The sequence below is a fragment of the Anastrepha ludens genome, chromosome 3 (assembly GCF_028408465.1).
Source record: "Anastrepha ludens isolate Willacy chromosome 3, idAnaLude1.1, whole genome shotgun sequence".
In the NCBI taxonomy this organism is placed as follows: Eukaryota; Metazoa; Arthropoda; class Insecta; order Diptera; family Tephritidae; genus Anastrepha; species Anastrepha ludens.
In genome coordinates, this window is record NC_071499.1 from 35,152,989 (window position 1) to 35,175,835 (window position 22,847).

Consider the following 22,847-nt stretch of genomic DNA (forward strand, 5'->3'; position numbering starts at 1 on the left):
TTCAAACTTGTACTTTATTGTATTGTACAAAAATTTTATAGGAGTAAAAAATGTATGTCGATTTTTTTATTCTAATTACGAAACTCGACATTTTGATGCCATTTTGTCGAGTTTTTATAAATCTGGTGCAAAGTTTGAAACTTTGGTTTAAATGATATATTTTGTAGGCATAACTGGTCAAAATGTTGTAGTACTACAAGGTGGCGCAAAATTAATCAATATTTTTTTTTGAATAACTTTACTACAGTCTGTTACATAAGAGCGTGTCCACTGTTACACATAGATAAAAAAATCAGAGCGTCCTGTTTCTCTTTCTATGACATAGAGGGCACCTCAGTCCTTCATGCTTTTTGTAAAAATTCAGCTGTCTTGCAAATTTAGTCTTCAATTGAGTGGTTTTTCGAAATGAGTGCTGTTTTCGCCTCTCGCTTTGCGGCAATTTTTCTATGTTTGCATGAAAAAGGACCCAAACTAACGCAAACTGCTACTGCGAAATATATGGGAAAGTCGAAGCAGTTCGTTAGCAAGCGGATAAATCGCTATAAAAAAACGATAATGTTGATGAGTTTTCTGATCGCGGAAGTGCAAGCAAAGTCTCAAAAAAAAGACGAAAAAAAGATTCTGACATTGTTCTCGAAGGATCCAACTATGACTTTACGTGGAGCTGCTGTGAAATTGAAAGCAAAAGGTGTTGACATATCTTACGAAACGATTTGCAGGCACTTGCTTGAGTGGAATGGGCGAAGGAAAACTTGGACCGCGATTGGAGCAACGTAATGTTTTCTGATTAATCCTCCTTCTGGGCATTTAAGTGCACCAAACACGCCTCGGCAGCCTCCACCAGAAGGATGCTTCAACGGACTGTTAAACACCCCGTCAAGGTCCATGTTTGGGGGTGCTTCTCAAACAAAGATTTCGGTACTTTGTTCTTATTTACCGAGAATTTAAATGCCGAAAAAATAAATAAATAAATAAATGCCGAGAATAAAATGCCGGATAAAATATATCAAAAGGCTTTGTTACCATCTGCTAATCAATGGTATATCAAGAAAAATGAAAGCTGGATCCTTCAAGAGGACAACGATCCGAAACATCGTAGTCGAGCGTGTAGCGAGTGGAAGGCGCAAAACGGAGTTGTCTCTTTAGATTGGCCATCTCAGTCACCGGATGCAAATTCCATAGAAAATGTGTGGGCTCTGATGAAAATGAAGCTTCGCAGACGCAAGCCAAGTAATTTAGATCAACTTTCTCAACAAATTCGGAAAATTTTGAGGTCTTTTCCGGGAGAATATGCAGAAAAACTAGTGGAAAGTATGCCCCTACGGTGCCAGGCCATAATTGACAATGCAGGAGATTAGACTTGCTACTGAGGTATTTGCATTGAACATTGACGACCAAATTATCAATAAATTTGTGAATTTTCGCGAAATCAATTCTTATTATTTAACAGTGGCCACGCTCTTATGAACAGACTGTAAATAAAAATAAAATGATTTTGAGTAATGGTGATCTTTATTGTGACCTCTCTCCCTGTCTAGTTCACAACTGTCAAATTTGATTGACGTACGACGCCATTTATAAAAATTATAAATCTTTCGATAGGATGATCAATTTTGCGCCACCTTGTATAGTTTTTTTCGCGTTCTGTATTTGGAAAAGTGATGGAATAAAAAATTGATCGAAAGCTTCCAAGACGTTTTCAAGCATATCCAGTCCGCTCCGGCAGAGATTTCTGTTAATCTCTTTGTTCTACCCTGCATTTGTTTCACTTGGCCAAGTTTACCTGAACCACTTATTGGCTCAGCGAAATTAAAGAATCTTAACATCTGCCACTCTTATAACCTGTGAGTGTGCATTACAGAGAACTTTGCTGCATTACAGAGAACTTTGCTGCATTACAGAGAACTTTGCACGTTTTGCCTCCGTCGACATTGTCATCGTACTCGGACGGAAAGTTTGCGCGTCACTCTTCATTAATCCAATGTTTTTATATTTACTTGTGGATTTGAGTTACTTTATTTTCTGGGTGGACGCACTCGATTCCTCACTACTGCTTCCCGCTAATGGCTTTTGCAGGAGTAGGGAAGGAGTACTTGTTGTATTTCTGGCATCTAACTTTAGTAAAGTGTTCGGTATTCTATTCATTTATTTACATTATACTGCTATGCTTGTCTAGGGTTCGCATTCATCGCTCCAAAAAGCGAACAAGGAAAGCAAATTCCAATACATTTCTTTGTGTTCGCTGTTTGATTTTGGGTGTTATGTGCAAACTTCAATTATTCGGAAAGTGAAATGTATAAAAATAGATTCATAATACTTCGTTTATTTTTTTCTTCTTTCGTGGTTTTCCTTAAGTGAAAAAGTTGCTATTCAACCCATATTTTTTCTTTCCTATCTTTATTTATTTACCTCATCTGTTAAGTTTTTTTTTGTTTTTGCTTCAGTTTTTTCGTCGTCGGGCTCTACCAGCCACTTAAATCAATTACTATTTACCTGATGATCCTTCAAGCTGCTTGGCGTAAAATTTATTGCCTTTCTTCTGTGTTGCATGCAGCCATTTCAACCTACACACATAGGTATTATCCTCAATTCATTAACGGCGCAAACAACTGCACATAACTGTGTAGATATGTAACCCTACTTTTGCCGAGATTTTCCGACTTAACTAAAACTTTCAACAGGTTACTTGTGTATTTCTGTTGTGTGCGTATTTGTAAGTGAGAATTCTTAAGTGTTTGTGTTTTTGCTTTCTCACAAAACAATTCGCACTACTTTTATCCCTCTAAATACTAATATAATATTCGTTAATTTGATTTTCTCCACTCGATAACTATTTTGTGCTGTCACTTACCTTGCCGAAAGTGCTGATTAATTTTGGTGTTTTTCTAATTTAGAGCTGTGGGTAAAATATTGAGTCGCTCTTACAGATTTTCAATGAATCAAGGAATAAATAAAGGAATAAATAAATTCAATGAATCGAGGAAAACAATACAAATTATAAAAAATTTACAATATATCAGGTCAGTCCATAAGTTCGTGCGTTTTTTTAAGGTTTTACAATTAATAAAAAAGATGTTTAAAGTATTTATTAATCAATAATATATTTTCCTTCATTATTTACAATGTTTTCCCAATGTTTAGGCAAATTTTTAATTCCCTGTTCAAAAAATTGTTTGTCTTTGGAGCCAAAATACGCTTCGATATCCCTTTTTATAGCTTCTTTTGAGGAGTAGTTCTTGTTACTCATATGGGATTGAAGTCCACGGAAAAGGACAGGAGAATCTTCTTGGGGTGAAGTCCATCTCTAGGGAAACCTTTTCAAACTGAACCAGGTGCCTGTGAACTGTTCCATGCGATGAATTTAACCTCGGAGCTATCATATCGACTGTCCAATTTGTCTCAGCTTCCACGAGTTCGAGCAAGACGTCGGAGTTAAAGACTTCAGGACGACCAGCGCGCGGGGCATCCTCCACGTCGCAGTTACCACTTCGGAATTTTGAAAACCACTTTTGCGCAGTCCTTACACTTACGGTATCCTCTCCGTGAACAATATTTATTTCTGCAGCAGCAGTTGTTGCATTTTTACCACTTTTATAAAAATATACAAAATATGCCTCTTATACGCGTTCGAAAATTCAATTTTATTTTTTAACAGCACGTGATTCTATCCGCGATTAAAATCCCTTGTTGAATGTACAATATATCAAAGAAAATATTAATAGTTCCGTTATATTCCGCGAATCATTTTTTGTATGCAAAAATCGTACAAAAGTGAAATTATGGGTAAAATACGCACGAACTTATGGACTGACCTGATAACAGAATTTATGTGCTGATAGATGTAATGTGTATGTATGGTTGAAAAAATTATCTTTCGCGTACGCCTCAGTGCACATCAGCACTGAATCACGAATGAAATCATTGGCAAGTTTTAAAATAAAATTCAGCAGAAAGAATCACTCTTATTTTACCAATTTATTTATATGAATAAGGCGAATTAGTAAAATGTGAGTATTAAATTCAATAAAAATGTTATTTTGTTTTTCCAAAGAAGTTCGCTTGTATGCGATTGGAAAAAAGTTTGCGTTGAAACTAACTTATGAATCTTGTTCTTGGAGGACCGGCCGCACAACACTTCAGCTCTTTTGACATCTACAATTTTTAACAATTCTGTTATTTAAAACTTAAAGCAAATCTATAATGTAAACTAAAATTCTATATTATAGCATCCAACAGTTTCACTTGCAAAGTGCCAGCTATTTCCAAAGAATTAAAGAGGTCTCTCTGCTGTCTTTCTCTGACTCAAAAATATTATTACCGCACTCCCAATAGAATTCATTTTATTCACAAGAAAAGAAACACAAAAATGCAAAATAAAGGTAAATAAATAATTGTTTATGCTAAAATTTGTTCGTTTACTTCGTGCCAGCTGGTGGTGGCACATCAAATTTGGCATTTGAGTTTTGGTAGCACATTTTTTGTGCTCAGTTGAATTCAGTGATAAGGCTATACATTTTTTATAGACTCGCATTATGTGAGAGAGTTAGAAGAATTTAATTGAATAAGTGCTCATTAAAATTCAATTGCGATATGACTATCCATTTGGCCATTAACACTAACACTAAAATCAGTCTAAGAGGTGCAGCGAGATAATTTTATGCCAAAAAATCTCTAATCAGGTATAGGCATCTTAGTATCGTAGCATATTAATACCACTACTAATATATGTATGTAGAGAGTAAAAGTGTAAAAATAAAAGTGATGCCAAAATTCTAAAAAAATATACAGCCATGGACAGATAAATAGCACAAACTTATATCTTAAGCTAAGTTTTTAGTACGAACTCTGCTCCGATCAAATAAATTTGTTTGTTTACGTTTATTACCTTTATTGAGCTTACGTTCCTGCGAGGAGGTTACCGTTTTTTTTTCGATGGAATTTATTGCGATCTATTTTATTTATAATTATTTCTGTTTTGAAGTGGGCACAAAAGTAACACATTTTAACTTGCGCAGTGGAGTGTAAAACTATAATATTTTTTCAGCGATTTTTAGTATAATTTTTTGTTTCTTAAGTAAAATTTTAAAGGAATTACTAAAAATGGGACGTGGAAAACATTGCACGCCGGAGAAAAGAGCTCTTATATTCCGTATGAGTCAAAACGGAAAAAGCTATGCAGAAATAGCTGACATGATTATGTGCTCTCGGAAAATGGTTTATAATGCTCTTTTAGTTAAGAAAGCTTCATCCTATCTAAGCAAAAAATCGGAAAGAAAACCAAAGCCGCGGAAAACTAATGTTAATGTGGATAGAGCTATAATACGCAAGAGCAAAGCAGATCCTTTTAAGTCGGCACGGCAAATAATGCTTGAAATAAACCAAGAATCTGGTCTACAGGTGTCCAGAAAGCTTGTAGGAAGTAGACTTAACGAAGCCCAGCTGTGTGGCCGCATAAGCAGAAAAAAACCACTCCTCTCAAAAAGACATATGAAACACCGACTTGCCTTTGCAAAAGCCCACAAAGACAAATCTATTCACTTTTGGAAAAACGTATTTTGGACCGTCGAAACCAAAATAAATAGGATGGAACCAGATGGGAAAACTATTGTACGTCGTCCAAAAAATCAAGCGCTAAATTCTAGGTTCACAAAAGAGACGATGAAACACGGCTACAGAAGCATTATGCTTTGGGGAGCTTTTTCCTGGTATGGTGTTGGGCTGATTGTTCGCGTGGTTGGTAAAATGGATAGATTTCAGTATCTGGATATTCTCCAGAATAAAATGGAGCCATTTGCGTTTGAGTTTATGCCATAAAATTGGGCATTTATTTAGAGCAATGATCCAAAGCATACTGCAAAGACAGTGAAGCAATGGCTCAGAAGAAAACAAATTATTGTACTGGATTGGCCGGCGCAGAGCCCTGATCTCATTCCAATAGAAAATTTGTGGAATGACGTTAAGCTCAAAATCTCTAACAAAAATTTTAAAAATTTTGATGATTTGTGGGCCATAGTTTTGAAGGCTTGGTACTCGATCCCAAAGGAAAGATGCCACAAGCTTGTAGAAAGCATGGAGTGACGGCTTGAAAATAATAGGGGAAACAGTACGGAATTCTATGCTACGGAAAGAAGTCTCACAATAGGGACGTAGCCATTTGAACAAAACCTTTCGCTTCACATCTGCTGATCAGAGTTATTTTAGATTTTAAACTTAAAATCAACTTGAAAATAATGATCGGAAATATTCTCCGAAACCTAGTGTATTATTATGTACACCTGCACTCAAAATAATCGGTGTTACGAATTACCAAGTTTTAACATTTTTTTTATGTTTTTGTAGAAGTATTGTGCGCATTCTGCAACAAAAACGACAACAATACTCTGTGCTCTGGTGATTTAGCCAATTAACTAACGTGCGAGCGGTCTGAAGTTGGCTAGACTTCGAGTGCCGGACCCTGTATAAACATTGTAGATTATCAACTTAAACGCTATTTAAAACGAACTTTTATGTGGAATTCCTAACTGGCTATGGAGAAGAGAAGGCACACGCGGTTTTTTTGTAGAAAATTTGGCAGTTGATTCTATTTATGTATACTCTACACTCCTAATCATTGTAACTGAAGAGCCACCTGCCAAGCCAACGCAAATTGTTTCGCTATTTAATTAAAAATCAAGCTCACCATGGCACCGCCTAGCCTTGACTTGCACTGGTTAATTTTTCGCTACCACACACATCTCTACATGCCCTGCAGGAATACTCTGAACTAGTTAGACAAATTTCTGATACGGAACTAGCGTCATCCCGGCAATTGGGAACCACTGCGTTGCTAATGTTGCGAGTAGTGACATCTGTCTTCAGAGTGTGTGGGGCAGTGTTAAAACAGGCAATTGGTCGATATGAATTTTATTACTTGTAATTGAAGTACAAAATTTAAAATGTTTTAACCTAACAAAAATTTACTATTACCTTTATATATATTAGAATTTTACGGCAGGGACGGCGGGGACAGCGTTTAATTTCTCATAGATATAACTCGGCACCATGGAAAACGGGGCGCAGAACATACTTATGGTTAAATTAGAGGTGCCATACCATAACACTCTAAACGATATTTCCTGTCTGCCGTACCATTTCCTGTCTGTTCTTCTTCTTCTTGATTCGCGCGATAACCGCTTACGCGATTTTGGCCGAGTTTAACAAAGCGCGCCAGTCGTTTCTTTCTCGTGCTAACCGGCACCAATTGGACACACCCTTCCTCTTCCTCTACTACTACCAGCTGGTACCGCATCGAATACTTTCAGAGCCGGAGCGTTTTTATCCATTCGGACGACATGACCCAGCCAACGTAGCCGCTGGATCTTTATTCGCTGCGCTATGTCTATGTCATCGTAAAGCTCATACAGCTCATTGTTCCATCGCCTGCGATATTCGCCGTTGCCAATGTGCAAAGGTCCAAAAATCTTACGCAGAATCTTTCTCTCGAACACTCCAAGCGTCGCTTCATCGGATGTTGTCATCGTCCAAGCTTCTGCGCCATACGTTAGGACGGGCATGATGAGAGTCTTGTAGAGTGTTAGTTTTGTCCGTCGAGAGAGGACTTAACTGCTCAATTGCCTATTTAGTCCATAGTAGCACTTGTTGGCAAGAGAGATTCTACGTTGGATTTCAAGGCTGACATTGTTATCGGTGTTAATGCTGGTTCCTAAATAAACGAAGTCTTTTACAACCTCGAAATCATAACTGTCAACAGTGACGTGGGAGCCGATACGCAAGTGCGCCGACTCTTTGTTTGATGAGAGGAGGTACTTCGTTTTGTCTTCGTTCACCACCAGACCCATTCGCTTTACCTCTTTATCCAGTATGGAGAAGGCAGAACTAACAGCGCTGTTGTTAAGGCTGATGATATCGATATCATCGGCATATGCCAACAATTGTACGCTCTTATAGAAAATTGTGCCTGAGCGATTAAGTTCTGCGGCTCGTACGATCCTCTTCAACATCAGGTTAAAGAAGTCACACGACAGCGAGTCACCCTGTCTGAAACCTCGTTTGGTATCAAACGGCTCCGAGAGGTCCTTCCCAATTCTGACGGCGCTGTCTGTTACTATACTCATAAACAGATGATATTGACTTATGCAATCATTTAATTGTTCATTTCGAAAGCGCTGGAACTAAAGAAAAGATACCAACAGGAGCATTATATGCCAAAGGAGGACACGGAAGCGCAGAAGACGATGGCGCACCTAATCCATTAATATGGATGGATTTGTCATACAAACATGGGCAGCTTCACACCAAGTCATTTATTAAAAATGTTCGAAATAAATAAAAACAATGAACATGAAAAGAAGCTGGAAGGTGAAAATTGCAAATTAAAAAAGTGAACTGAACGCGAAAAATAAGGTCACAAAATCAGCTAATCCGCAACCAGCTGTTTATGGTTATGGTGAAAAACCACAATTCGGTTGATATCTATGGGTACAGTTATGGCTATGGTTGTATGGTATGGAACCGAGGATGATAGATTACCAGGTTTGTCCTTGAGCTATGGTGAAAAAAAATTATGAGACTATTTCGGTTGCCACGCGTTCGGGGATTCGGTAGCAGGGCAGTATTCTGCCTCGTTTCACATGTATACACACACTCGTCCATTCAGTCGTTCAGACGGCAACGAAGCAGCTTAACCGAAGATGATTTTTTTCGTATATCACCAACACAGTCTCAGTTTTATCGTAAACAAACCGCTGACATGACCTCGGTTACGTCAACCAATCAGCTAAGTCTTACCAATTCGCTGAGAGCCGGTTAACGATCTGACCACACTTTCTGAATTTTTTTCATTATGGTATGGAACCACTAATCGAATGCAGTGCTGCCCATAACGTTGTTTGGAACAGCTGATTTATATGCTTATAGTTATGGCACCTCTTATTTACCCATTACTCTCATCTCTTGCATTTAGCACCACTTCCCAAACTTTCGCTAAATGGATGCAGCGGAAACCAAATTACACTTCCCAGGTCATGGTCCCGCTCGTTTCACCAATTGATTATATGAATGATTTTAAATTCACTAGAAGCACAACGCAGGTGGCACTGGTGAATTTCCCTGCAGGGTACAAGTGTACTTACGGAGCTGCCCACCTTCATGTATGCAAATGCAAAATCTAGCAAAAAAAATATCTTTGCATGAATGTGCGCGTTCACGCTCACTGCGTTTAGGGTGTGTGTGTGTGCGTGCAGCATAATTAGAAGCTTGGCACATCGTATACGGCAAAGAATCTGTTCACCTGGAACTCTGTAATACCTTCGGGAGTCACGTATTTGCCACTAATGTGACTTGTTGATGTGTGTAATTAGCTTAATAGTGGCTACGTTGCATAAATTATGAGGATTCTAGGTTTATGTAGAAATACGTTCATAACCTCCGCGCGTGTTCTCATCAAACCCCATCTCCTTCGTAACGAACTGGTATGTTTTTAATTCAAGTTGGAACCATCACTAGTCCGCGTTATCTTTTTTTCATATAAACCACTGATGATTTTTAGCCGGCGAACCAATAGGAAGAGGCGTCCTTTCACGTCCTGCATTGGTGGTTCCAAATGTTGTGCGTTTTAATTAGTCCACATTGCATTAATTTGTCAATACTTTTGCTCTAATAGACCTGCCAGCAAGATATATCGCGCGCAGTGCGGCAATAAGGTTGTACACTTTAAGTAAGTGGTCAAATACAGACTACGGCCACGGCAAAATTCTGGTTGGCATGTCGGAGCTTCCCGAACTAGTGGACTATGCACTCCCGCGTACACTTGCCATTACAACGTTCATGACCCTCCTATCCTCAAGAGAAGAGTGGGATTGAGACGATGTAGGACAGTGCGAGTCAATCCATTTATGCACAGATGGTTCAAAGCTCGTGGGCAGTGTAGGCAGAGGGTATATTCTGAACATCTGGGGATCTCCTTTGATTTTCAGTTTCCCGACTACGGTGGTATCTTTCAGGCTGAACTGGTGGCAAGTAATGCGATACCCGGAGATGATATCTAGATTTTCACTGATAGCCAGGCGGCGATAAAATCCCTCACAAAGCAGTCGACAACCTCAAAGGTAGCCATGAAATGCCGCACATCTCTTAACGGAAAGGCTGAGTCATTTTACCTAAAGTTAACAGGGGTTTCTGACCATTGCGACGTTGAGGGTAACTGCAGAGCCGCTGAACTAGCGAGATTCGGCTCTAAATTGGCCGATGAGTACACAGACATTGGCATGGGTCTACCCTTACAAACACCTATGCTGCTGATATCTAAGGAAATCGTAAGAGCAGTGAATGAAAAATGGGGTAATGAAACCGCCTCAATGCTAAACGCACAAAATCTCTGCTAAGCCAAAATAAGCACAGTCTAATTCGGTTATTACGGGGCACTGCTTAATAGGTATGCACGCCCAGAGAATGGACGTGTGAGCACATGACTTCTACAGAAGTTGTCTAGATGAGAAAAAGGAAGAGACGATCTAGCTTTTTCTACGCTATTGTCGTGCTGTTCCAGATGTAGATTTACCATTTAATGTAGAGAATTCCTTAATTACTTGGAAGTCCTCCGTAGAGTGGAAATCAGGTGTTTGTTTTTAACTTTGAAAAGTTCACTGGTTTTAGGAGCTATAAGAGCAAGTTTCCCGCGCGGCATCACAATGAGTCTTGAGTGTGTCACACAGTGGACAACCGCTTCAACCTAACCTAACTTTTTCTCTAACGGGAATTCATTGAATAATGGTCTAAAAAACTGTTGCTTTGAAAATTGGTGAAAATAAATTCGTGTAGAGGACTTCCACCGTTCCGAATATGAATCGAATCGGACCATAAATAGAAATATTATATTTGGAAAATAATATTTTCCGTAAAAAACATAATCTATGTTATATTTCGCTCTAAAAAGTTGTTCACCTATCAGTGAAAGTCGCACCGCATTAAGTTCATTTGTTACGGTGGCTATCACATTTAGACAGACCAGCAGACATTCACCCAAACTTCATGAGGCATTTAAGAGGCGGATTGCTTAGTGAAATTTGGCGTTAAATTAAAATTCATGAGCAGAACCCTTTGCCCACATGAAAGAAGTTACAAACGAATGGGGAGACAATACATCAATACCGCATTGGATGGAAAGTCCAGCACAGAGGCAGGCAAAACAATTTATCCTTCCTTCTAGAGAGCATTAAGCGGCTCCTCCACCTGTATAGAGAGGACTTACCAACACTCACTGGATACTATGCGGAACATTCTAGTCTCCGTTATCCTTTCAGGTAACTAGGGCTAGTAGTTAGAAGCAAGCGCCTGCCATATCTGTGAGCTGGACAATGAAAACCCAGAAAAACATCCACTCTGCGAGTGCGTAGCTCTTGCAAGGTGAAGTCTCGCACAGCTGTGTAGTGTGGCTCAAAATCCATTGGTGATATGGAAAAAAACCCTAAGAAGGTGCTTAAATTCGCGATCAAGACAATAGATCACATTAGAGGTCGCAGTGCACTGTGTCCCAAGAAAAACCAACTAATCTACTCGCTTCACAAAGGCACTAATCAAGGGGTTCTTGCGTGGAGATACCTATAAGCGACATAGTTGTGATAAAATAACCCCTCTGAGTACACCTTGTGCGCTTATGTTTCTTCGCCCCATTCGCCCACAGAAACTATGTAATTTTTCTTGATTCACGCTTCACGGCTCAGCGAATTCTGGCAACACATGCAACACTCACAAAATGAAACATTAACATTCCATTTGCGTTCGCCCAAAAGTGCTGCGATATAACGGTGTGCATTCCTCTATACATGTCGTTTGTATGTATGTGGCGATCTCCATGTGGGGCTGTATGCCCTCCATAATTGAAATAGACTGGCCATAATTATTCATTAATCACTTAACTTTGCGCACAAAAACTTTACTGTTTGCTTTTCTTCACTTTTCGTCTGCTTTTGTCTACTTTTTTCACATTTTCTAGATTTATGTATTTTTTAGTTTTGCTCTCACCGACGCTTTCTGGCTACTTATACATATTTCTAAGCCAAAACTGATTTACACTCCCTGCAGCCTACATACATTGCATGTGTGTGCGTGCATTCAGAACATTTACTGCCCCATTAAGCCTCACTCCTCCATTATCGCATGTGTCACTTGTTATGTCACGCTAATACATTTGCAATGTTTGCTTTAATTCTTTGCGAAGTACTGCTATTGAAATTGTTTTGTGGTTATGGTTTCTAGACGCGTTTGTGCTGGTGGTCGCACATCCTTCTGATTATGGGCACGCGTCCGTTATGCTCAGTACTAACTGGTTTGTGCGATGGCTCGTTGCCATATATTGGCCAATAAGAGAATTTTATATGGCGTGCATAATCATAAATTTTACGTCATTGACGTTACTGCTGTTGCGGCTTGCTCAAGGCCAATTCACGGTGACAATGGTGCCTGGTGAAATGGAGGAAAGTGTGTGGAACAGCTACTACGGAGACATATCATTCATAATATTTCAGATTATAGTAAACGCCAGAGCATGTCTAGTTCGGTTTGTGTATAATACCCATAGTACGAGGGTTCCATTTATATTTTGTGCCCAATAATGAAAACACAGTAAAATAACAGTAAAAATGGCTTTATTGTTTTTCAAAATATTTATCTTGGATGTCAATACTTCTGCACAAAAACTTTACCACTGATCAAGTGCACAGAGTTACTCGCATCATTGAAAACGCTTTTAAGGAAAAACAGGTGGGTTCTGCTGTCTTTCTGGACGTGTCTAAGGCCTTTGACAAAGTTGGCCACGATGGGCTCCGCAACAAAATAAATGCGCTTCTACCAACACAATACGATAATATTCTAAAATCGTACCTTTCGGATCGTTTTTTCCGAATAAAATACGAGGACACATATTCCGAACTTAAGGACATAAAAGCTGGCGTCCCACACCGCACCGTCCTGGGGTCCATTCTCTATATTCTTTTTTACATCTGATTTGCCTAATGACACAAATTGCTCCACAGCAACTTTTGCTGACGACACAACCATCTTGTCGGTTGGAGAAACTCAGATTAACTCAATCGAAAAACTTCAAATTTATTTAAATAAAACCTCCGAGTGGTCCACTTAATGCCGCATAAAACTATGGTAAATGAAACAAAATCGGTCCATTTAAACTTCACACAGAAGAAAATCAAGTATCTGCCACTACACATAAACAATCCAGTACCATAACACCGTCAAATACTTAGGTATACTAGATACCAAGCTTAGATGGAATGCTCATGTTAAAAAAAAAGAAGAGTTAGAAATCAGATTAAAAATTTGTACTGGCTTATGGGCAACCAATCAGCCTTATCCAGATACAAAAAAATTCTTTTATGTAAGTACGTACTTTAACCAATTTGGGTCTAGGTTATCCAGCTATGGGACTGCTCAAGCTCAACCAAAATAAAATACATACAAAGATTCCAAAATAAGGTACTAAGATGCGTTGTTAATGCACCTTGGTACGTCGGCCACACCGATATCGCACGCGACCTTGGCATCTAAGCTAAGTCTCATGTGGAAAGACTACGCCACCATATACAGTACCTGGCCATTGAATTATGACCGATGATAAAAATTACATATTTATGGCTTTGAGATCGAATAAAAAGCAAAAGGTTTTAATGTATTTCAAAAAGTTTACATATGTGTTTTTATTAAAAGCTTCTTGACATTTTTTCTTTAAAAATATTTATTTTAAACTAATATTTCGTGGTTCCTCCCCTTGCTGTTAAGACGGCCGCAATTCGATGAGGCATACTGGCTACGCACTGTGTTATCTTCGTCTTAAGATTTTGGTCATTATACCACACATCTTTGATGTTTTCCTTAAGCTGTTGTGTTTTGGTATTATTCCGCTGGTATGCTGCCGATTTGAGGTATGCCCAACAATTTCCGATGGGGTAAGGGTCCGGGGAATTACCAGGCCAAGGCAAAACCATTATTTCCATTGAATTCAGACAATTCATGCTCATCCTGGATGTGTCACATGAAGCTCCATCTTGCATAAAGGTGTATTTGTCTCGGACACTTCAGTGTTTCTAAATATGACATCAAAACGTTTTCCAGCACCTCCACGTACTGGACGGAGCCCATTGTTCTCTCAACAAAATGTGGCGGACATGGTCCCTCTGAGGTTATACATCCGCAAACCATACCACTGGGGGGTGTTTGACCCTTGGAAGCACACAATCTTCAGAATATCGTTCTCCGGCTCTTCTGCGAACAAAATTTGCTGTTTTTGTGACCGCTTCCAATCGGCATTCATCGCTGAAGATGATCTGTAAGAAGATAAACACAACCACAAAAAAATGTGAATATTCACATCTTCTTACTACTGCTATTTGGCAAAGGAAAAAATGTTTTTTTAAACTTACTTTTTTCCAATATTACGCGTCGAAGTCTCTGTGAAGTTGTGCCCAAAGTTTCTGTCGATTTCGCATACAGGGTGTCAATTTTGTCTTTTTTGTTGGTCGTCTGCGAAAAAGTCCATTTTCGTATAAGCGTCATTGTAACGTTCTTTCCGAAATATTTACTCCAGATTCCTCTCTTAAAATCATCCGATTTGAAGTATTTCTGCTCCAGAGAACTGTTTGGACGATTGTGCGATCCTGCCTGGTTGAGGTGATGCGTTCTCGGCGACAATTTTGGCGATTGTTTGAAGTTACCGCTAAAACGTTGTTGGTATTTTTCAACTTTTTGGCAACATTTACGACAGACGCCTTGGATATTCCAACGGTTCTTGCTATGTCTGCATGGCTCAGGTTCTTGGCTTTCAAAAGAACTGCAATTTGTTGCTTTTGTCCCGATGTCAAATCCGACTTTCGGCCCATTTTCTAAAAAAAACTGGTTAAATTGAAAAAAAGGATAATTCACGTGACAAATTCAAAAGATATGTATATTTTGTACTCACTGTTGTTATATTTTAGATATATGAACATTCACTATTCAATTCTTTCACTTTTCAGACGATCTTAGTTAGTTTTTTTATGCTCCTCACACAAGTACGAATTAATTCGCACTGGCGCTTGTACACTTAACTTTTCATTTATAAGCACAGAAACTGATCCTTTTCTAATAGTCGCAGGCGAATTGACCGGAGATTCTTCAAAATATCTAAGAACAGGATAAAAACCCCTTAAGACCCTTTTTTATTTGGAAAAGCCCAAATTAGATTGAAAATTTTACCTGATATTTGAGGTTTTCAGAAAAAATGCCATTGGTCATAATTCAATGGCCAGGGACTGTAAATAGAGAAGCCGCAGCCCTAACTGACTCCGGTAAATGGAAAGAGCTGAAACAAAAAAAACCGCACCAGCTCACGCAGTGGCCCACATCTCTGCAAGTCTTGTGCAGGGCATTATTAAATTGAGTTGTATTGCACAAAATTAAATCCAAATTGCTCCTTAGTTTGAAATTTCTTAACTAGTTGCAATGTAAAACAACAACAACTTCAGCATTCACTTAAACCAATTTTCAGAGCACTTTTGGAACTTCGAAGAGGATACCTCTAAAACGAGCTGTTTAAAGGCACCAACTTCAGGCATTGAAAAAGGTTAAGCTCCCATTTTATTTTTGATGTTCGGCAACAAGAATAAATCATTAGCTGCCAAATCAGGGCTGCAAGGCGGTTTGATGGCTCACTAATTCAATCTTTGGGCGCTCAAAAACTCTCTTGTCTAAACTGATAGGGGAGAGCTTGCATTGTCTTGCAGCAGAATGATTCGTCTACGGTGGTTGGGTTTCCTTAATTCTCCGAAAACTTCTGGTAAAAAAGTGGTTGTGTACCTTTCAGAAGTTTCGAGGTTCCCCGTTGGTGCTTGTACAGTTGTGACATGTGATTGGTGCAGTTGTGATATGGTGAAATTTTCCGAAAAACAGGCGACCATTTCTTTTGCGTTGCCTCTTCCGCGAAGGTGTTTTGCTGAATTACAGGTAAGCTCGTCGTGGAACACCCATATTGTTAATTGCTGTGTTGTTTCCGGTTCATATGGATGGATCAAAGATTTGCCACCAGCTAGAATGTCATATATGTATGTATGTATTTGCTTTAAACTACCGCGACTGAATTTCTTCAACATTTCTTTACACCAATCGACACGAGTCCATTTCTGGGTAATTATCAAATTATGCGGTTTCCAACGAGAGAGTTGGTGAATCACTGCTAGGTCCAGCGAAAAAAGTATTCATGCTTCAAAGGTGCACAACATAACCTTTGGATCAGAAGCGTGTCAACTATTATGAATTCCTTAAACCATGTGAAACCATCACTGGCGATTGTTACCGACTGTAGCTTATGCGTTTGAATCGAGCTCTCAAAAAAAAAGCGGCCGGAATGGGACGATAGACATGACAAACTGATTTTGCTGCATGGCAACGCCAGGCCACACGTTGCTAAATCGGTCCAGAAATATTTAAAGAGACTGATTTGGGAAATCTTGCCTCACTCGCCGTATTCCCTAGACATTGCACCTTCGGACTACCATCTGTTCCGATCAATGCAGTCAGCCCTTATTGTAGAACGGGTCACTTCTTACGAGAGCATCGCAAACTGGCTCAACGAATGGATCAAGTCAAAAGAACTCGAATTTTTCGTCAGAGGAATGCCTTATGCTGCCCTAAAGATGGAGTAAAGTTGTAGCTTCTAATGGCACACACTTCACATAATATCGTGTATTATTTAATTGTTTAAATAATTTGTAATTTCGGCTAAGAAAGGACGGAAACTTATTCCCATACCCAATAAAAAATCAAATTGATGAGTCTTCTGCTAGGCAGTACTGATTTGACACTCAATGAATTCCTGTTACTCCTGCAGATTAGAAATAAAATGCGAGTTCAACATTTTTCGTTAAACGTCTTCTTAAAAAAGAAGAGAAATAGTTAAAATATTGAGCTGCTATCGTTCTGTGGCTGTAAATATTAATACGAAACTCGAAAGTTAACAAAGTTCCTTTTGCTTCTGAATACTTTAGCACCCATAAAGGTGAATATTTTCCTCTGTACGGTGCGTAACTGTCATTCGGAATACAAAGAGAACGTAGGTTCGAATCTCGGTGAAAGACCAAATGCAGGAAAAGTTTTTTCTAATAGCGGTCACCTCTCGGCAGGCAATGGCAAACCTCCGATTGTACTTCTACCATGAAAAGCTCCTCATAAAAAAAATATATGCCGTTCGGAGTCGGCATGAAACAGTAGGTCCCTCCATTTGTGGAACAACATCAAGACGCGCACCACAAATAGGAGGAGAAGCCCGGCCAAACACCCAAAAAAGTGTACGCGTCAATTACATACACACAACAACTTGAGCGTAAACTTTCAGCTGTAACAATTTAAAATATAAATCCTCTTATTTAAGCTTGAACACTTCTTTTAACCTTGCATTATCCTTTCAAGCAATTTAAAGCAATTACTTACAGCTTTCATTCTCACTTGATTAAAATGGTTTATTTTACAAACATATACATAAATAAGCAGTTTACACTTTTGCACATCTGCACATGAGAGCAAACGCCAGCAGGGGTTATGCAAGGAGTGGCGGCGAGGTGACGTAACGCAGATGTATATGTGGGTGTACGTAATCAGAATTTAAAATGTAGTATCTTACTTTCACTAAAGTTTTGTTTTACATTTGTGTTTTGAGCGTGATGAATTATCTCGTAAACTTTTTTGTGTTGTTTTTTTTTTATACAAATAAACATCAACGACGTCAATCGCTAAAGTTTCCTTCACATGCAGCCTTCATTTATTGTCGCACACTTGACATCGAAAAGCCAAAACTGTAATCTGTTAAATATCATATATGCCAAAATGTATGCTACAAACTTATACTTACTCATACTCTCATGCACTAATACACTCATCTACTCATTTAACTTTTATACCAATGCAGGCATTCGTGGTGTGATCGCCTACATGCGTGCTTTCTACACACACTGTTACTGGTGTGGCTATAAAAGGGTGTTTGCTCGTAAAATACACATTACAATCACAAACCTTTGCTCTCACGTCTGCAAGTACATATACCACACTACATACATACTCGTATAATAAGAGTATTACACACTTACATGAAGCATGCAAGTTTAAAGCACTTTTTCCGTCGGTTGAGTGTTTATGCTCTTACGTCATGTGTGCTGTGTGGACTTTTACGCAAATTGAGGGTTTTCAATTCATACTTTGCTTACTAGTGTTTTTTAATTTTGCTCTACTTCTGACGCTGTGAAAAGTGTGGTACCACTTATGACTTTCTGCAGGCGAAAAAATACGTCAAACGCCATATGCAATTTTTTTTATTTAACGCTGATTAGCTTATTCAATAATTTGTTTAGCACTTTGTAGCATTTTAATTTTTCTTACTCTATACATTTTTGTATGCTTGAAAATGCGGTTTTGCGAGCATCTGACGCCCACAAGTACATGTAAGTCAGCAAAACATTAATTTTCTAAACTTGTGATTGCCAATTGGAATACAAACACACTATGCTTCCTATCTACTCGTGGCCTTGAACCCAGGAATTGCACATTTCGGAAGCATGCCACGAGTTAAATGGATATTTGTGTCCGAATGTGTAAGCAAAAATGTTTGCTGCTCAAGTGAAATGCGCTGAGAAATTAGGAAAGTCTGAACCAGTGGCAATCCGGACAGCCAGAATCACAAGGACCTGCGGATAACTGAAGTGCTCGGATTATGGATGATACTTGAAGAATTCCGTTTTATTGATGAAATTAAGCTTTCATAAAAATTAGAAAGCAATACTACATATTTAATTTACAGTTTGTTTTTTAATATTCATTTGTGTATTACAAGGATTTAATTTTTTAGCGTGATAAGTATCAAGCTTTAACCATTTTGAGCGTATACATTTCAGCAAATCTTATTGAATCACAATTTTTTGATTGTCGCTTAGTCTGAAAATCCTCATTATATTTCGAGATGTCACCAAATAACGGAATGGGATTAAGAAAAAGTTAAAACGTTCGCGCCGATATTAAGAAATTTTGATCCAGATGCTAGGTTAGGTTAGGTTTGGCAGCCGCATCGCACATAGAGACAACGATGCCACTTAGATCACGAAATGGGTCCGTTGTGAGCCGCAGGGGCTGAGCTACATTTCCTTCTCCATATTGAACTATCCTGAGCTTTTTACAAAGCGTAAAAGGTTGTTGATACCTAAAGTGTATAGATTATCTATATTCGTTTAGAAGTAGGATTTTAAAAATGGGTTCTGGCTTCTGGCTAGAGTTGGGCATGTGCATAAAAGGTGTTGAATTGTTTCCAACTCCTCCTGATTTCTGCAGCTACGACAGAAATCATACGTATAAACGCCTAATCTCCTTGCATGATTTCCTATGAGACAATTTCCTGTGAGAGCTCCTACTAATGTCCTGATTTGAAGTCTACTCAGTTTTATAATCTTGGACAGACGTAAATTTAGCCTTGACCTTGTTTGCCTAACAATTTCACAGGTGTTAACGCTAATCCATCTTTGATTTGCAGAACTGATTAGTGTGTCCTTAATGAGAAGCTTACAAATTCAGATGTTAACAGTTTTTTTTTTTTCGAACGAAAAGAAGAGTTCATTGGACGTGGACAAGCGTGACTTCTTAATGCTCAAAACGAAAGGACATTTTTTCGGAGGAAATTTCAAGAGATGCAACTTGCAGTGACAAGGATATGAAAAAACCAGAAATAATCGTCGAATGCTGCAGACTACCCTGTGTCAAGCCCCGGCGAAGTCGATCAAGCCTCTGTCTGTTACCGGATGTTTCGTAGTGCAGGCTGAATTTTCCGATTGTGGGACCAAATACTCCCTCTTTGCCATCCTGGTATTGAAGTCGCCAAGCTCGATTTTCATGTTGTGGCGGGGGCAGCACTCTTAGGAACGTTCCAGGCACTGATAGCAGTAATCTATGGACCCACCATCCTCTTCCGTCGGGGCGTGCGAGATGTTGAAAAATTTCGCTTTGAAGCGAGACGCTCGTCCACCGGAGTGAACGGCAGTACTGGGTGCCGAAGTCTTTCTCCCACAACAGATCCAAAACCGAATTTGCGCTCCTTTACATGGCAGCTTTAGTAGACGTCGCAAGGTTCTATGTTTTTGTTGCCTTGCCCCGTCCATCGCATCTTTTGAATGACAGTGATGTCAGCCTTTATTTTTACGAGCACATCAACCAGCTGTGACTCTTCTCCATTAAGGAACCGGGGTTCCCAGATGCATGCCCTGAAATCGTAATCCTTAGTTCATTCGCAGTGGTCGTCCTCAGTATAGGCAGTTCTCATTCGAGACTTTTTCGTTTTCATCGGAGGTATTTTTACATTGCAGCGCGCAACGTGCAGATATACTAGGCTGTTTCACCTTCTCACATTAGCTCGCTCCTAAACGGGTGTTCCGAAGATACCCTGAGAATACTTGGGTGAAACCCCGACGTTGTCAGCTGTTGGACCATATGCAGAAGAATCGTCCTGGCCACTTCCAATGGAAAGGGGATCAGAGACTTTCTTTGTTTTTCACAGATTGTATAAACTCTTAGTGTTTCTAAAACTTTTTGCATATTGAGGACATTTTCTGTGCAAGAAAAAATGCTTTAAAATATCTACAGATCGACGTGACGAGGGTTACTATTTACATTTCTGGCTAAACAATGGGATCATGAACCTTGGCAGAACGTTGAGAACCGTTGAAAACGGCTTTATTGCTTCACAAAATATTCTCCCAGATAACCCAAACACTTTTGCAGTAATCTGTACACATTTTTGAAACACTTTATTTAGTCGCGCTTCCAGGGCATTTTTTGAATTGTGTGGGATCCAACGTGCACACATATTTTTTACCACAAGGTGGTCATGTAAAATCTTGTTGACGCTTGTCATACTAATTTCCAGAGATGCCTCAGTCTCACGGTATGTAATATGACGATTTTATTCATTTCACGCACAACTTCGATATTTTCTGACACAACAATTGATTTTGCACGATCTTCCTGGTATTCGTCAATTATATTTGACAATTCTTCTTCTACTTGATTGGCGTGATAGCCGCTTGTACGATTTTCTTCTTATTCTTAATTGGAACGATAACCGCTTACGCGATTTTGGTCGAGTTTAACAAAGCGCGCCAGTCGTTTTTTTCTTGTGCTAACCGGCGCCAGTTGGGCACAGCAAGTGAGGCCAAGTCCTTCTCCACTTGATCTTTTCAACGTAGAGGAGACCTTCCTCTTCGACTGCTACCGCCAACTGGTACCGCATCGAATATTTTCAAAGCCGGAGCGTTTGTATCCATACGGACGACATGACCCAGCCAACGAAGCCGCTCGATCTTTATTCGCTGCACTATGTCTATGTCGTCGTAAAGCTCATACAGCTCATCGTTCCATAGCCTATGATACTCACCATCGCCAACGTGTAAAGGTCCAAAAATCTTACACAGAATCTTTCCCTAAACCACTCCAAGGAACTTCTATCGGATGTTGTCATCGTTAGGACCCCCTTGTAGGGGGTTAGTTTTGCTCGTCGAGAGAGGATATTAGTACTCAATTGCCTACTTAGTCCAAAGTAGCTCTTGTTGGCAAGAGAGATTCTCAGTTGGATTTCAAGGCTCACCTTGTTATCGGTGTTAATGCTGGTTCCTAAATAAACAAAGTCTCTTACAACCTTGAAATCATAACTTTCAATAGAGACGTGAGTGCCGAGTGCTCCGACTGTTTGTTTGTTGACAGGAGGTAATTTGTTTTGTCCTCGTTCACCACCAGATCCGTTCGTTTTGTGTCTTTTTCCAGCTTGGAAAACGCAGAACTAACAGCGCGGTTCTTAAGGCCGATGATGTCAATATCATCTAGGCTCTTAAAAAAATATTTCACTCCTGTGACCTAAAGGGTGTTTTTTTTAGAGGTTAGGTTTTCAAGATGAAATAAAACGTATATAATTTAATGTTATGGCCAAGAATTTAGCTTTATTATAAAGATAAGGGTTTGCCATTATGTTTTAAAAATGATTTCGGGCAAGTGGCCGCCGCGGCTGGCTCGAATAAATTCCAGCCGAGAGGCCCAATTTTCGACCACTTTTTGCAGCAATTGGGGCCGTATGTCAGCAATAACGCGCCGAATATTCTCTTCCAAAACGTCAATCGTCTCGGGCTTATCTGCGTAGACAAGCGACTTCACATATCCCCACAAGAAATAGTCCAGCGGTGTTATATCGCACGATCTTGGAGGTCACGCCACAGGTCCACGGCGCGAGATAATGCGCTCACCAAAAGTTCCCTTCAATAAATCGATTGTTGCGTTGGCTGTATGGCATGTTGGAACCAAAGGTCGTCCACATCAACATCGTCCAATTCAGGCACGAAAAAGTCATTAATCATGGCTCTATAGCGCTCTCCATTGACTGTAACATTATGGCCGGCTTCATTTTTAAAGAAATATGGACCAATGATTCCCTCTGCCCATAGAGCACACCAAACAGTGACTTTTTGAGGATGTAACGGCGTCTCAGCAATGGCTTGTGGATTATGTTCACTCCAAATGCGACAATTTTGCTTATTGACATACCCATTCAACCAAAAGTGAGCTTCATCGCTGAACAAAATTTTCTTGTGAAAATCGGGATCGGTGGCCATCTCGTTTTGGGCCCAAATTTGCACGATTTGCAAACGTTGTTCAGGTGTAAGTCTATTCATTATGAAATGGCAAACCAAACTGAGCATAAATCAAGTGACAGCTGTCAAAAAGACCATCTACGAAAAAAGTAGTGCCAACTTGAAAACCTAACCTCTAAAAAAAACACCCTTTAG

General features: G+C 39.4%; 1 protein-coding gene across 5 annotated transcripts in view; it reads left to right on the plus strand.

Moving 5' to 3' along the window:
* The window catches only part of LOC128857403 (protein vav), a 167,050-nt gene that overhangs the window by 42,583 nt on the left and 101,620 nt on the right, over positions 1-22,847 (plus strand). The window lies entirely within an intron of this gene.